Raw genomic sequence first — 17,298 nt, 5'->3', positions numbered from 1 at the left:
TATTCTTTTGTATCTTCTTTGGGACAGAAAATTCCATAAGAAAGAGCTTTCCAGGAAGAGCTTGTCCCTAATAAGCTTATGGGCTCAGGGTTTGAACAAAGCATCTCTTCCAAGACCTTGGAATAATATGCATATGGTCCATATAACTTCACAAAGTAAAGTTAAATGAACGCATTCTTTTCTTGCTATTAGACCCCGTTTATCGCACTAGCTGCTGGTGATTTGAGCGCTCCTTTCCAAGCCTCTCGAGAGTTCTGCTCTAACAACACTGCCCCCTAGTGTTCTCTCGCTTTGCTGCAACGTGAGTAAAAAAACCACAAGATTTACTTTCAATACACACATACTGTATTCATCAGTGTTTTGCTCTGGAGAATGTAAGATATCTTTCTGTAAATGATTTAGATATTTAATCTTATTTATTTATCCCAATAAGATATTAAAGCATGCTAAGCTGGAATGATTTTTTTTCATAAATGGGTAAAGGCAAAAGTAAAAGTTTAGATACTATTAAATAATTCCTGATCTAATAAACGGAGACAATTTACCTAACATTTTTGGGCACCTATTATGTTAGACATGTAAGAAATACTGTATTAAAAGTGAAGTCTGAGTAAGCCTAATTCAGTACTTAACTTTTAAAGTTAGAAACATTCTAAATATATTTATTAATTTGATCTCAAATTTGGGGAAAATAGTAAAGATGGAAGAGAGAAAAGGGAGAATTTAAAAATTTTACATATCTAAGTGGTTTGGTATTATGTTTTAATTGAAAAATATTTTAAACCAGTCCATTCTGATAAGATGTAGAAATTCTTCTACTTGCAGCTTTAGGACAAAGTGAATTTAAAACAAAGGCTTTCTACTTGAAATGTGGCCAGTGTGACTAAGAAATGGAGTTTCTAAATTTTCATTTCATTTTAATTAACTTCATTGATTTAAATTTTAAAACTGATACTCAAATCAGTCATTGAAAACTGTTAAGTATGTTTGTAACAACTTAGGTATCTGAATCTATTGTTTTCAAATGTAAATTTTAAGATATCTACTTAGATTAAATATTCCTAATAAAAATATAGCATTTGAATTGCAAGTGCTGTAAGTGAAAAATGTACACTACATTTCAAATGTTTCATACAAAGCCAAAGGAAAATCATATTTCTCATTAATAATTGTTATATTTAGTACATGTTGAAATTGATATTTAGATATGTCAAACAAAATATATTATTAAAATTAATTATATTGGTTAAAAAAATAGAAGTTTTCTAATAGTATAGAAACCATAACTATGTATTCATCTATCTGAATAAACTGAGAGAATTGTTTTCAGATTATTAAAAATTAGAAAATTGAAAATATATCTGTTTTCCATGGTGCAGTTCACATACCACTGGTGATAAATTACTTTAGCCAATGCAAATATATAGGCTTTTTATTATTATGCATTATCTGAGCAATAGTGAAAATGAAACTGAGATATCAAATCTATGATTTTGCAGATATTGATGTTTAGGACTACATTACACATTAATTACAGTGCTCATGTTTGTAAATTTTGAGTAACTTTGACCCCACCATTAAAATGGATTAGAAATATAAGTTCCAGACTTTTCTAAAGCCTGGGTTTTACTGCTTCTATCCTTCTGGTGTCATTTAACATGTTCCTCTGTCCAGCGTATTTCCTGTAAGTTGTAGTTAGAATTAAGAACACCACCATACAATAGAAATATGAGCCACAAATATGATTTAAAATTTTATAATACACATTTAAAAAAGAAAAAATAACAATTAAAATTAATTTTAGTAATATAATTTTATTTAACCCAATATGTCAAAAATATTATGTATGTAGTCAATATTAAAAATTATTGAGATACGGTATTTTTTTTCATATAAAGTTTTCGCTATCTGGTTTGTATTTTACATGTACAGAACATCTCAATTTGGCCTACTCACATTTCAAATGCTCAGTAGCCACGTGGGACTGGTATTGAATGCACTAGACCCAGGGACATCATCAGATTGAGGTTCAATTTTTGGCCAAAATGCCTGATAGGTGGTGGTGTGTACCTCCACACAGAAGCCTACGTCTGGTGGCCTTTGTGTGATGTTGGCAGTCATTGATTATCATTGTCTACACCCAATAATTCATTAAAGGTTCCAAAATGGCGATACTAGAATTTTAAAATTCCTTCTTCATTTATTAGATGGAATACTTCTATCAAGAGAAACATCTCATCAACTACTTGGTTACTTGGAATAATATGCATAGGGAAGTTAGAAAAAAATGGTTGATCTCTTCCTTTTATTTGCTAGTTTTTAAAATAATGATTTTGGTTTCCTTGTATTTTCCAAGGATGATCAATACTATTTTATTTTAACAGTATCATTAGGAATTCATGAATTTTAATATTCGATGTGTTTCAGTTCATTGCAGAGTTAACTTAATTGCAGAGTTCTGATATCACCAAAGCAGTTTATGATATTCCAGGTCCATCTTGTACATCATCTATTTCTTCAGGGAGCCTTTGATTCCTTTTAGTGGAAAATGGTATGTAGAGAACATTATCTGTGTGTGAAGGGTTGCAAAGCTAGAAAACATGTATTTTAATAAGATAATATTCATCACGAATTCATGATAATGTTTCCTATTCAAATTCTAGTGCAGGACTTTTTTTACAGTGCCCTTTCCCTGTCAAATTTCAAATTTTATTGACACGAATACAATTATTCATTTGCTGTATTCATAATACACACGTGTAACAGTCGAATAAATATAAGACTACCACTAGCAAAATGATTACAAAAGTCAGCTTAAGATAGTTTGCAGTTGTTTCTGTCCTTATGATAAGATTCCGCTAAAACAGTCAAATTACTGTGTTTTACAGTCACTTGGAATAGTCCCTTAGGTGCTGTTCTGCCACCTACTGGATAGACAGGCTCAATAGTCTTATTTTACTTTTGATGTTTAGGAATCACTTTATTTTAAATTTAATTTTGCTTTATAATAATGCAAAGCTTTACAGGACTCTAAAGTCAAATTTACAAAACAAGTCTAGTTTTTCTTCCTGTCTCCTCAATCTTATTTCCTTTCTCTACCTTTAAATATTTTATCTTTAAATGCTGTGATTTCTATGTCCGTTAGTATATATTTGTACATAATTTGTAGACAAATTATACAAAATTGATATATATTTGTATTTTTTTATCCCCTATCTCCTTTGTTAGATAATTGGTAGCATACTATACAGACTTTTCTCCACCTGAAACATACATATTATTATTAAAAGTTTATATGTATATAACCTGGAGTGTTGGATTTTACTTTGTTAGGTAATCTGGAAATCTTTTTATAAATGTAAATTTAATCAGTAAATGTATTTTTAGGATCCAAATGCTTGGCATCACCTTTGTCACATCTGTTACATGTATTTCCATCCATACAAGCATGCAAACATATTCACATCTATATACCCGTGACTACCTCTATCTTTATTGCCTTACATTTCTACCCTTCTCCTATGTGGTCGATATCAAGGCTGCTCCATGAACTGTTTGCTACCAAGCTATGATGACTTGTGAATAGACAGTAAAAACAACAACAACAAAACACATTTAGAAACATTTAATTTGATATTGCCACTAAATTCAAGTATATGATTTTGTATATTACAAGTGTCGCTTACAAATTATTGGGGAAAAAAAGTAGTCCTTCACTACAGAGTCTGAAAAGCACTTGCCTACATTATTTGCTTGTGTGCATGTGTTCTCTCTCTTGCACCTATCTTTTTGTTTTGTGGGTTTTCTTGAGACAGGGTCTCACTCTGTCATCTAGGCTAAAGTGCAGTGGCACCAATATAGCTCATTGCAACCTCAAACTTCTGGGATCAGGGATTGTCCCGCCTCAGCCTCCTAAACAGCTGAGACTACAGGCACATGCCACTGTGCCTGGCTAATTTTTAAAATGTTTTATAGGGAATAGGGTTCTCATTTTGTTGCCCAGGCTGGTCTTGAACTCCTGAGCTCAAGCAATCCTCCCACCTTGGCCTCCCAAAAAGCTGGGATTACAAGTGTGAACCACTGCACCCAGACTCTTTTTGTATTTAGAAATGTTTGTGCTATTTTGTTCTGAGCCCTTTATTAACATCTTTATATAATCTAGAATTTTATTAATATCTGTAAATAATACCTTTAGTCCCATTTTTACTTTTTCCCCCATCCTACTATGAATAAAATTGAAATTAGCTAATAATCCCTTTTTTACCTTCTCCCCTGTTCCCTGGCATCTATTTTCAACAGGTATGTTTTTATTCTCCATTGATATCCTTGAGGCAATCACAGAGCTTATTCTACTTTTTATATTCTCTTTCCAGTTTATGCCCCTCCTCATTTTTGACAGTTAATTATATACAGAGAAAATGGCCATCACATTTTATACTCTCTCCCTTGTAAACTAAAGACATTATGAGTTACACAAAAAATGTCTACTTAATGCTCACCGCCAGTTCTATTGTCGATGTCTCTTAAGTCGTATTGGTTTTCTGAGGCTTGGTCTCCATAAATTCCCCAGGAAAGGCTCACAGGAACATTACTCCCTGAGTTCTTGTATGTTTATCAAGAATTGTGACCATGGTATTTAAAGGTCAATGTTGCTGGGTATAAAATCTTTAGCTCACATCTGCTTTCCTTAATATTTCTTAAATATTTTATACCATTGTCTTCTGGCATAAAGCATTGTCAAAAAGTCTGATGACAATCTGATTTTCTTTCTCTTACAAGGGATACTGACCTTTTAATTAGTGCCAAAAAAACCCCTTTTTTCTTTTTATTTAAAGGTCAATAGTTTTACTAGACTATGTTTATATGTGGCCCATTCTGGCTCAGTAATTTTACTAGACTGTGTTTATATGTGGCCCATTCTGGGCCAATTTCACCAGGTAGGTCCTTTCAAATGTTGGGTAAGTATATTTTTAGGTCAGAAAAGTAGGTTTTGAATTATAATTGATAATATTTCTTCTTTCATTACATTGATCTTCTTTTTTAGGAACTTCTATTTCATGTTCTTTGGTTCTCCTATTCCTACTGTCTATGCCTTTTTCATATATATTTTTTAAATCTTTTTATTTTAAAAATATTCATTCTTTCCTTTTCTATTTTTCTTAAGGAACTTTCTGTGGTGTTCATTTACTGTTTTGTTTCTTCTAGTCTAGTCTAAAATTTCAAAATAAGTTTTTCCTTCAACTCTAATATTTTTCTATTTCTATAAACTCCTTTTCAAGTCTGTTTTTTCAAATTAGCTTCTTTTTGAGTTCTTAAAATTCTGGGTTATGCTGTTCTTTAAAAGCTATCTTTTTTTTCAGCTTGATTTAAAATATTAGGCTAAATTTTCTTCTGTTTTGTTTGCGTATCTTTCTGGCATGCTTTTATTGTCTGCAGAGACATTACATTCCTCAATTCATTTTTCTTTATGATAGATTCGATGGCCATTTTTTTCTTTTTTAATGTTTAAGTGAGATGAGTTTTCTTGTACTCTTAGAAGGGAAGAGTGAACCAGCATAGCTTCCTAGCCCTAGAGATTTAGAGCTGCCTTTTCTGTTATTTTTGGATGTGTTTACAAATACGTATCTGATATCTGTTGGCTCTTTGCTCCTCCCTCCACTTGTATCTGCGTCTTCTTTCTTTTGCCTCCTTTGCTCCTATTTGTCTATTTCCTGCTCAATTTGGAATCTACGCCAGTAGTTTCTCCTCAATGTGGGGTTTTGCTGTGGAGGAGACGGCTATTACGGGTCCCTTTAGGGTCCATGGGGCACAGGCTACTCCACCACAAGCTGGTTCTCTTGTGTTCACCCACAAGTTGGAGGCAGCAGGACTTAGGGGTTTCAGCTGCCCTTCCCAGAGTGGCCCACCAAGCCTTACAGTGGGTACTTGTGAACCGTTTTTGTTCCTCTGCCTCTTGGGGCCATCAGAAGTCCCTTTGTCCTCTTTTCATTTCCTCTGATGTGTTGAAGACACTATACAGGTCTTAATCTCACCAGTAGTTTATTCCAGCCCACATATATTTGGAGGGATTTATAGGGAGGGATATTTATAGGGATATGTTTTCCCGCTGCCTTATTGGAGATGTTGTCTGGGAGGTTTTGCTTTTGTTATCTTAGTTGCTCTGTTTCCATGGGGTGGTTGGAGAGATGGATAAATTATGCCACCTTACCACCACTTTCCTAATTACTTTAAGCAACCAAACTTTTAGTCTACTTCTGTTGTACTTTGTTAGTAAGCATCTACCTGCCTGTCTATGTTAACAGGTTTTCTGATGTGCTATACAGTTGACCTTTGAAGAATACAGGTTTGAACTGCACGGGTCCATTTACAAGTGGATTTTCTTCTGCCTCTCCCCCGCTGCCCCCACCCCGAGACATCAAGACCAGACCCATCTCTTCCTCCTGCTCAGACTACTCAACGTGAGGATATGGATAAAGACCTTTATATGACCCACTCTACTTCCACTTAATGAAATATGTTTTCTCTTCCTTATGATTTTCTTAATAATACTTTTTTCTTCTAGCTAACTTTATGGTAAGAATACAATGTGTAATACATATTACATATAACATACAACATATGCGTTCAATGACGATGTTATTGGTAAGGTTTCCAGTCAACAGTAGGTTATTAGTAGTTAAGTTTCTGGAGAGTCAAAAATTAAACACGATGACTGTGACCCTTTGGGGTTGGTTCTCCTAAACTCCACATTATTTCGGGGTCAACTATTATTTAATCAGCATGGTCATATTGATGTCCATGCATATTAATACTTGAGACCTCAATAGAGAATATGTCCATAGTTCAGGGATCTATTGATGTCTTTCTACACTGCCAGGTCACTCTCTCTCTCCCCTTCCCAGTCTGTGAAGAGTCTTTGTGTGTCTCTTTGTTGCCACTGTCTTGAGTCTTCTGGATGCTGATACAAGACCAATTGATTGTGGACCGTCCATCTGAAGTGCTCCTGTGTGATTACTAGGCCACGGGACAGCCACAAACATCACTCCTTCCTTTCCTCCCCTAACAGGCTTTGAGCCCTGATTCTTCATCAGGGTGGTAGAAGATAAGTCTTAGAGAACCATGATCCCTGTAGGAACACATTAAAATGATGGGGGAATATACTGGGAGGAAACAATAGCTTGATAAAAGCTTCCCAGTTGGTTCTAATGGACCTCCTCAGGGCTGTAGTTGGATCCTCTGCTCTGGGTAGAGACGGGCTGGGTGCCATGGAATTGGCCATGGGTCCAGATCACCTGGGCATCCTCAGGCACATGACTGGGAAATGACTGACTGAGATTTAAGGGATAGGAGAAAAGAGAGAAAAGAAGGCAGCAGCCCAAGGATGTAATTTCTTTTTGGACCCATCTTCTTTTTCAGGTGTTTAATATTGTCTTTTTTTTTTTTTGAAAGCTAACAGATTTATCTTGAAAGCATTTATAGTTATTCCTGCTTAATGTGTAGCTAAGAAATTCTTTCAACTCTAAACAGAAAATAAAGAATTTCATTTTACAGGTAGAGATAAAAGGTATTGAATGGGAAAGTTTGAAAGAGCTGGCATTTGGGGTGAAAGTGTCTCCATCAAAGAAAAACTGATGACATCAGATCTGTGACTGTTTTAATAGAGGGAGAGAATACAGGAAGGCAGACGGGCTGGGCAGGGGGATGTAAGAGATAGGGAGCAGCAACTGGATGCTGGAAATGGTCATAAACTTCTAATTTCATAAGTGTGTTTATCTTCACTTGTGCACAGAAAAATAAAGGCACTGTGTGGGTATATTAATGGTCTATATGAATGCCAGGACTGGTACAGCCTCGGGCTTTAAGGAAGGAAGATGATCAAGTATTTGGTAAGATGATTTGAAGACAAATAAGTGTCAAAGAACTGATGGTCTGACTTGAGTCTTGGTGTATGATGTAAGAGCTTAGCAGATTATAATATTCAGGATAATTTCTGAGGAATCCACAGAAGCTACAGTGTCCAGGGCATATTAGTAACTGAGGGTCACATAATTAAACAAATAATTCTTACAGATGGTTCATTTGTAAGTTAGTAGGCATTTCTGCTATAAGCAAAAATGTTGTCATTTTGACTTCAGAGAAACAGACAAGTTTATATTTCTGAGGCACTTATGTTTTCTCTATTGTGGATGATGTATCTTCCATTACTAAAGAAGGATCACAGGAATTGAGGTAATTGAAACACAGTTCTCCTCTCTATGGTATTAATATTTTCCCCAATGATTGTTTTTCTTTTCCTGTTTCCTGGATATGACAGAGCACATGGTGTAAATACCGAATCGCTTGGGGAACAGCTACCCCCAAGGCCCTCTGCCTTCCTCCTGCTCTCCCGGGCAGTCCCTTCTTCCCCTTTCTCTTCCGAATTAACCTGTTCTTCACCTGGATGTTAACATTATTCAGCCCCTTTCCCCAGTCAAAGTTACTGTTCTATATTTAGCCTTGAAATACAGACGAATTAGACTACTAGAATATTCACTGATCAATAATGTGAAAAAACAGAAGAGAGAAATTATGAGTCAGAACAGGAAAAATAGTGAGTCACCAAACAGAGTGCGTCTCTATTCTATTAATTTCAACTGCACGGTCTATAATAACCAATGTTATTATATTGCCACCACTTTCCTAATTACTTTAAGCAACCAAACTTTTAGTCTACTTCTGTTGTACTTTGTTAGTAAGCATCTACCTGCCTGTCTATGTTAACAGGTTTTCTGATGTGCTATACAGTTGACTTCATCCAAATAACGTATGTGAAACCACAAAGGAATTCAAGCTGCAGACAACACATTTAACAGGTTACAATATCAGTGTTGAGCTTGGGGACATAGAATAGAGCATGGATTTCTGATAAATTATTGTGCATTGACAGTTTTGGCATGGGCATTTCTTTCTATATTATGGTTCCATAAAAAGTCAGTTTGGGCCCATTAATTGCCTCAGAGGGAAGTGAGTGTGTGTGTGTGTTAGGTGGAATGTGCTGGATTCGGGAGGCGTAGTGGGATGCTAGAAATTTAGATGTACATGCCCAATAACGTTAGCCTTTTATATTTTAATTTAGGATATCTGGGCCCCATTCCCCTGACGCTTCCCAACCATGACTTACTGTTCTTAGTGCTGTTGTCATTCAATCGGGATTTCTCTCGAGCAGACCCGCTAGTGGCATTCAGTGGATCCCAGAATAGATTTAGCCTGTTGGGAGCATAATGCATGTTTTAGTCTCCTGGTCACATACAAATGAAATAGCAGGGGGACAAAATATTGGAATTTAGGAGGGCCCTATGACTTGATTTTCTTTTGCATATTAGACAGACTTCTCAGATGTTTGAAGCTTTGAATTGTTATGTTTAATTACTTAAACTGAAAAAGTCTAAGACTGAATTCACTTTTTTTCTCTAAACATTTTTCCTTCTGAATTTCTTTGTTGTGCTTTGGTGATCCTCTATTCCCCAGCTGCCCAGTTTTCCAAATTTTTAAAATATAGTTACCCAGTTCAATTATTTATTCAACAAGTATCTATACTGCTGGCATGTTGTGTGAGTCACATACTGGGCACTCTGGGATGGAGAGATGGGTCAGCGCCCACCCTTGGGAGTTTACAATTTAGCAGGTCCCCTTCTGCATCCTCTCCCTCCTGTCCCTCCCGTCAAGTGCACCTGTGTCTTTAGCGTCTTCCTTCCCATCCCTATTGCAGCTGCTCTGATAGGAGCCTTCTCCATCACACCTGGCCCACAGCAATCAAGTGCTCCATGGTTTCAGGGAGCCTAAAAGCTACAGCTTCAAAATCCAGTTTCTCACTCTCTAACCTCTTTCAGTAGTTCTCAACCTTGGTTCTGCATCAAATGCATTGGTAATTTTTTTTATCTGGCTGTTTTTGACACAGATGCCCAGGAACCCTTTTGTAGAGGGCTTGGTTCATATGTAATCTCTCAATGGTGCTTTCCTTGGGCTTCCAGACAAGAGACAATTGTTCATTCCTCTGTGTGTCTAGTTCTTTATACTTTACTTTTACGGATTACATTGGTATTCCTGTGCCACTCTGTCCATTCCACTAGACCACGACAGCACTGAGGCCAAGAAATGTTACCCTGCTCAGCTTTCCGTAAGTATTAGTTCCTTTTACCCTATCTTTAATGCCTAATGATGGACATAAGTTCTTGCTACATCTTCATTTTATCAAGTATTCTTCTCTTGTCATTTTGATTACAGAGAAAATAGCAACCATGGGAGACTAGCAAAGCTCCTGCATTCTGTTTGTCTTTTAGGGCCAGGGCAGGGCTAAATTGTGTTTGAAAGAACAGAAAATAAGTTGTTCCAGTTTTCTCTTAGAAAAACTCCAAGAAGCACTTGCAATTCCAGCATTCTCTTCTCTCCATGGGAAGCACCATTTCATGTCTCATTTCTTCATTAATACTCTCTTTTCCCTGTCCCCAAGAAAACTACCACTCTATTCTCACCAACCAGTATAAAGTTAATTATTCTTGACAAGAACGGAGGTCACTCTAAGAGTGCTACTCCAGCTGTGGAACTTCACCTGGTTGAATGTTTGCAGTCACAGTCGGAGGAGTGTGAATCATAGTTATCACAAGCAGCCTAACTTATCAACCCTTTTGAGTTATGTGTCCCTGGAAAAATTAGTGCCTCTGTTCCCTACCCAACCCCTGGCTTTTTTTTTTGAGACAGGGTCTTGCTCTGTTGCCCAGGCTGGAGTGCAGTGGCACAATCACAGCTCACTGCATCCTTGACCCCCAGTGTTCAGGTGATCATCCTACCTCACCCTCTCAAATAGCTGAGACTACCGGGAACTAGCACCATACCTGGCTAATGTTTACACTTTTTCTGTAGATACAAGTTCTCACTCTGCTCTCCAGGCTGATGTTGCACTCCTGGCCTCAAGATATCCTCCTACCCCAGCCTACTAAAGTGCTGGGATTACAGGTGTGAGCCACTGCACCCAGATAGTTCATGGAACAATGCAGTGTTCTATGAAGTGCAATGTTTTTTTTTTTTTTTTTTTTTTTTTTTTTTTTTTTGAGACGGAGTCTCGCTCTGTTGCCCAGGCTGGAGTGCAGTGGCGCAATCTTGGCTCACTGCAAGCTCCATCTCCCGGGTTCCCGCCATTCTCCTGCCTCAGCCTCCCGAGTAGCTGGGACTACAGGCGCCCGCCACCACGCCCGGCTAGTTTTTTGTATTTTTAGTAGAGACGGGGTTTCACCGTGTTAGCCAGGATGGTCTCGATCTCCTGACCTCGTGATCCGCCCGTCTCGGCCTCCCAAAGTGCTGGGATTACAGGCTTGAGCCACCGCGCCCGGCCGAAGTGCAATGTTTAACTGAATAAGAAACACAGTAATTGTATAGAAATAGGGCTGTAGTGAGGAGTGAATGGGATAACACAGGTTAAAACTATCAATGTAGCACCTGGCCCATGCTAAGCACTCAATACAAGAATAACCCTGGTAACACATATTATCTTCATCATAGTCAGAGATTTTGAAAAGACTCCCTGGGAATAATCACGGACTTTGGAGCCTGGGACAGAGGCAGAGCTTCATGCTCCCGGGGCAGCTCCAGGAGATGCTGACTGGAAGGGTTGAAAGGACAAGCACTGAAGAGCGAGTGACCCTTAAGGGAGCATTCGGGTTCCAACCCCAATGTTTCCCCTTGTGCTGTTTTGTTGCTTCCTTAAAATCATTTCATTGCTGGCCGGGTGCGGTGGCTCATGCCTGTAATCCTAGCACTTCGGGAGGCGAAGGCTAGCGGATCACCTGAGGTCAGGAGTTCAAGACTAGCCTGGCCATGTACTAAAAAATACAAAAGTTAGCTGGGCCTGGTGGCAGGCACCTGTAATCCCAGCTACTAGGGGGCGGAAGGGGGGGGTGGGCTGAGGCAGGAGAATCACTTGAACACAAGAGGCGGAGTGTGCAGTGAGCGGAGATTGCGTCACTGCACTCCAGCCTGGGCGACAGAACAAGGCTCCGTCTCAAAAACACAAATAACAAAAATAAATAAATAAATAAATAAACCATTTCACTGCTGTGAGGCCTCAGAATAAAACCCTCAAGTTTTCTCAAAAGGGAAAATGTGTGTGTGTGTGTGTGTGTGTGTGTGTGTATTGGCTTGCTATCCAATCATTCAGTGGTGATTTATCTCAAGGATTTATAAATACTTATTGCGCAAACACTGTGGATCCTAGTCAGCATTCACTCAGGAACTCAACCTGTCTGTATTTTTAGGTAGTCTTGAGTTGTCTTTCTTTTATTTTGCATGTAAGAGTGGTTCCCCTTTTTGCAGCTTCGTTTTCTGTCAATGGCAAGCTAAAAACCCACATTTGGAAAATATGACTATTCGTTTGCTTAATTATCACATAAACTATTTTTTAAAACTGGAATCAGTCACTAACAAATCCTGCTGGGCTGTTTCCTCTGTCTGGACTCCTCCCCACTGGGATTTTTCCACTGAACTTTATGACATACAGTAGCCCTCCGCCCCCTTATCCATAGGAGATAACATGCCAAGATCCTCGGTGGACACCTGATGCCCCAAATAGAACCAAACCCTATAAATAAATAAATACACACACACACACACACACACGTAACAACAACAAAGTTATTATGTCCAGCTCTTCTATAAAATAAATATCAACTTGCCATCTCTTTGTAAAATTGCACATCTAGTTATATTTTTTCAGGTATAAACAAAAAATACCTATTTTTGCAAGGTATTTGTATGCCATAGAGTTATCTTTGAATCCAAGCAGGAAGGCTTAGCAAAGGCTCTGTACAGAAACCTGTCGTGTCTTGTATCAGGCTACAATTTTTTTTAAAGTCAGATTTCTCAAAGACTGGCACAGCAGTTGGATATAAATGGCTTCTGAAGATATATCACATCTGTCCAAAAATGAAAATCATTTTTCATGCCCAGCAATTGTGAACTTTCCAAATTGCCCTGTGGAAGTGTTTTATTCTCATGCAACGAAAGGCAAAAAAAACCAAAACCAGTGACGGGAAAAAATGACAATTCCTATACAACCACCATATGCTTTTGATTCAGATAGTTCAATGCTCAATATGTTGTTTTTTATATTCTTTTTTACTTTTCTGACTTTTGAATCAATACGCAAAATGCGAACTGGATTATTCAAAGGTAGAAGAAGAAATGCTGCTTCTGATAAAACCTTGCTACAGGACGTGGGAAGGGAGTGACAGCCACCGAGTCCTGGGTTCACGCCATTCTCCTGCCTCAGCCTCCTGAGCATCTGGGACTACAGGTGCCCACCATCACGCCTGGCTAATTTTTAAAAATATTTTTAGTAGAGAGGGTTTCACCATGTTAGCCAGGATGGTCTCGAACTCCTGACCTTGTGATCCTCCTGCCTTGGCCTCCCAAAGGGCTGGGATGACTGGCCTAAGCCTCCGTGCCCGGCCACCACCGAATCTCTTTAGACTTCAGTTGTGCTCCAGGCTCCTCATGACTTCCTTCCTCTCCTCACTCTAGCGGAAGTAGAAACTTTTTGCATAATAACAAATGGAAGTTATGCCATGAGTGGGATTCATGTTCCCGTGGTAGAGATGGGTTTGTTTAGTAGTTGTTTCAAGCTGAAGAATGACAGTGTCCACCACCCTCCCAGGAATAGGAACCTTTAGGCAAATGAGTCTCCTCACTGGACCAAGGGAACAGTAGCAGGATGGAGTTGGATCATGCATGGAGAGGGAGGTAGAGGAGAAGAGAAGCGCTCCAAAGGTTAGAAGGATTCTTAGACTCCCATATCTGGCTGACTTTCTAATGACTGAAGATGTAAAAAGGGCAAGTCATGATCTGCACTACTTACAAGATGAGGCAAGTTCTGTTCTAGAACTTGAGCATGTCTGTGATCCACAAGGAGCACCATTGTCTTGTTTTCTTGTAACAGACTCGACCACAGGACGTGATACAGGGTTACACACCATTTCTCTAAATATTCCATTGAGATGGAAGTTTCTAATCAGATGATTCTTAATCTGATTTTACTTTGATTGCCACACAGTTTAGTGTAGTGCTTGCTTAGGAGCTGACATAGTAAAATAAAAGTAAAATCAGATTAAGAATCATCAGGGTTGCTGGGTGCAGTGGCTCACACCTGTAATCCTAGTACTTTGGGAGGCCATGGAGAGAGGATCTCTTGGGCCTATGAGTTCAAGGCCAGTCTGAACAACATGGGAAGACTCTGTCTCTACGAAAAAATGTTAAAAAATTAGCCGGGTGTGGTGGCACAGGCCTGTGGTCCCAGCTACTTGGGAGGCTGAGGTTGGGGTAATGCTTGAGCGTGAGAGGTCAAGGATGCAGTGAGCCATGATCGTGTCACTGCACTCCAGCCTTAGTGACAGTGACACTCTGTCTAAAAATAAATGAATAAAATTTAAAAAGATAAAGAATCATGAGAGCACTTATGGCAGTTATCAGAAGGCAAGCCATTCTACATAGTGTTAGGTTTAGCTTTTTGCAATAGAAAACCCAAACTAATAGTGGCCTAAACATAGAGATGCAACCCTCAAGAAAAGCTGTCCAGAGCTGGGCAGTTAGGTGCTGGTATTTTGGTTCTTTGGTATCCAGGGGCCTAGGTGCCTACTATCTTTATGCTCTCCCTTTCTAGAGCCAGCCTCCAAATTCAAGGTCCCCTCATATTCCAAGATAGCTGCTGTAGTGCCAGCCTTCAAGCACAAGGCCAAAAGAGGAAGGAATGAAGCAGTTGAGGCAACAAAAAGCACAGGAATCATACAACTGTGTGGAATGTATATATTTTTTGCTTCCAACTTTATTTATCAAATTTTCCATGCTATTGGTCCTTTCAGGAGTTGCTCCTCAGCTCCTCTATTCTCATGTGAAAGGAGGTGAGGATGTTACTACTTCAAGATCCACATCTTTTTCCTGTCCCTTTATTCTCATTAATGAATTAGCTGATTCATCAAATGTCTACTGAGCACCTATTAATCATAGGCCCTTGGCTAGTCATTGGAAACACAAGGATGAAAATAAATAAATAAATAAATCCCTCCGGCCAGGCACAGTGGCTCACACCTGTAATCCCAGCACTTTGGGAGGCCAAGGCAAGTGGATCACCTGAGGTCAGAAGTTTGAGACCAGCCTGACCAACATGGTGAAACCCCGTCTCTACTAAAAATGTAAAAATTAGCTGGTTGTGGTGACGTGCACCTGTAATCCCAGCTATTCGGGAGGCTGAGGCAGAAGAATTGCTTGAACCCGGGAGGTGGAGGTTGCAGCGAGCAGAGATTGCACCATTGCAATCTCTCTGGGAGACAGAGCAAGACTTTGTCTAAAAAAAAAAAAAAAAAAAATTCCCTGCCTGCCATCAGACGCTGTCTGTCTAGTTGTAAAGAGGTTATGAGCATGGTGACCCCACTTTTATAAGTAATACCAGAAGGGGAGGGCATGGGAGAGAAAAGGCTCAAAGAGGGTACAGCCAGGCTTTTCTGAAGTGAGAGAAGCCTTCCCAGAAGACTTGATGTAGGTAAAAGGCTGTTTAGAAACTTTCTAGATTATCAAGGGGATGTGCACATTTCAGACAGAGCAATAGTACCTACAAGGGCAGCAATAAACGAAATAGCCATAGTTTGGGATGGATAGAGTGTAGAATTTGGCAGTGGAGAGGGTGCTGATAACAGTCCTCTGGGCCAGGCATGGTGGCTCATGTCTGTAATCCCAGCACTTTGGGAGGCCGAGTCAGAAGGACTACTTGAGCTCAGGAGTTCAAGACCAGCCTGGGCAACATAGTGAAACCTTGTCTCTACCAAAAAATAAAACTAAAAAAAATTAGCTGGACGTGGTGGTGCAAGCCTGTGGTCCCAGCTACTTGGGAGGACTGAGGTGAGAAGTTCCTTTGAGCCTAGGAGGTCAAGCCTGCAGTGAGCCATGATCACACCACTGAACTCCAGCCTGGGTGAGTTCAGTGGTGTGAACATGACCCTGTCTCAAACATCAACGAAACAAAACCAAACAAATAAAAAAATTTTTCTAACTACTCAGAGAAAATAGCAGGCATGAGCATAAGCACCCAAAGTCATGATGCATCTCCAAATGTGATGACATCTGTATCCACCTTTATTTCTTATTGTGGCATCTCAGCTCCCCACACCCAACAGAACAGTTGACTCTACAATGTCCTTGGGCATCTATCTCTCCCTTTCATCCCTCTAACACTACTTCATTTCAAGCCTGATCCCTTGCCACCTGGTGATTACCAAAGCCTTCTAACTGCTTCCAGCCTCAGCACCATTCCCACCTCTCCTGGCCTCTTCAGTATCCTCCCCCAGCCAAGGGAGTGAATGTTCTGAAATGCACATCTGCTTGTTATACCCCTGTCTACACAGAACATACTCTTCAGTGGATCTCCATGGTCCCAAGGTAAAGTTCAGGCTCCTCAGAGCAGCACTGATGGTTCTGACACCTCTGCCCACCTGCCAGCCCCCACTCTGGCACTTCCACACAAAGAATCCCCCAGCCACTGCAAAAACATCTGCCACTGTATAACTGCACCACAGCCTCACAACACAGAATGGCACCAGGGAGAGTTTCAGGGGCCAGGCCTGGGCATGAGACATACTCCTTTTCAGGTTCCACTGGCTATCTATCCCAAGCTGCAAAGGGGGCCTGGGAAATGCAGTCTGGCTGTGGCACAAGAGGAAGAGAAAGAGAAAGCTGGTCTTGCTGAGCAGCAGGCTGTCTGTTGTGGGTCCTCTAAACTGGCCTACATATTTGACATTTGTCTTTTTATTCTATAAATTTTCTTTGACTTTCCTGTTAACAGATTGCTCCTGTTCCTTTTTTTTTTTTTTTTCCGAGACAGGGTCTCACTCTGTTACCCAGGCTGGAGTGCAGTGGCATGATCACAGTTCACCGCGGCCTCGACCTAATGGACTGAAGGGATCCTCCTGCCTCAGCCACCTGAGTAGCTGGGACCATAGGCATGTGCCATCATGGCCAGCTAATTAAAAATAATTTATTTTATAGAGCGGGGGTCTCATTATGTTGCTCAGGCTGGTCTATTACTAACCTCAATATAGAGATAAGGAAACTGAGGCACAGGGTTTTCCTTACACAGGTAAGGAAACTGATCTGTGCCCAGGTCCACAGTTAGTAAGTGAAGGAGTTGGATCCAAATCCAGACAGTCCAACCCTACCGTCTTCCTTTCAAATGGGTAGTGCACTTTGGATATCTGTTTGTGGTTAAAAGTTTCAAGCACTAAA

General features: G+C 39.7%; 1 protein-coding gene and 1 long non-coding RNA gene across 3 annotated transcripts in view; one reads left to right on the top strand and one right to left on the bottom strand.

The window, feature by feature from the left end:
• DLGAP1 (DLG associated protein 1) overlaps positions 1-17,298 on the bottom strand; it is a 971,529-nt gene that overhangs the window by 504,985 nt on the left and 449,246 nt on the right. Inside the window, exon 3 of one of the 2 annotated variants that reach the window (XM_010353208.2) lies at positions 9,161-9,246. The gene's annotated coding sequence lies outside the window, so the exon portion shown is untranslated. Of the gene's footprint in view, positions 1-9,160; positions 9,247-17,298 lie in introns of those variants that run through there. The other variant, XM_010353207.2, reaches the window with a different exon arrangement.
• Positions 1-17,298, top strand: part of LOC104654129 — a 50,971-nt gene that overhangs the window by 33,228 nt on the left and 445 nt on the right. Inside the window, exon 4 of the long non-coding RNA XR_746787.2 lies at positions 193-301. This is a non-coding gene — a long non-coding RNA (uncharacterized LOC104654129). The remainder of the gene's footprint in view (positions 1-192; positions 302-17,298) is intronic.

This window comes from Rhinopithecus roxellana, chromosome 21 (assembly GCF_007565055.1).
Source record: "Rhinopithecus roxellana isolate Shanxi Qingling chromosome 21, ASM756505v1, whole genome shotgun sequence".
NCBI lineage: Eukaryota > Metazoa > Chordata > Mammalia > Primates > Cercopithecidae > Rhinopithecus > Rhinopithecus roxellana.
The sequence above is the reverse complement of the archived record's forward strand: the minus strand, read 5'-3'. Positions and strand labels throughout refer to the sequence as shown.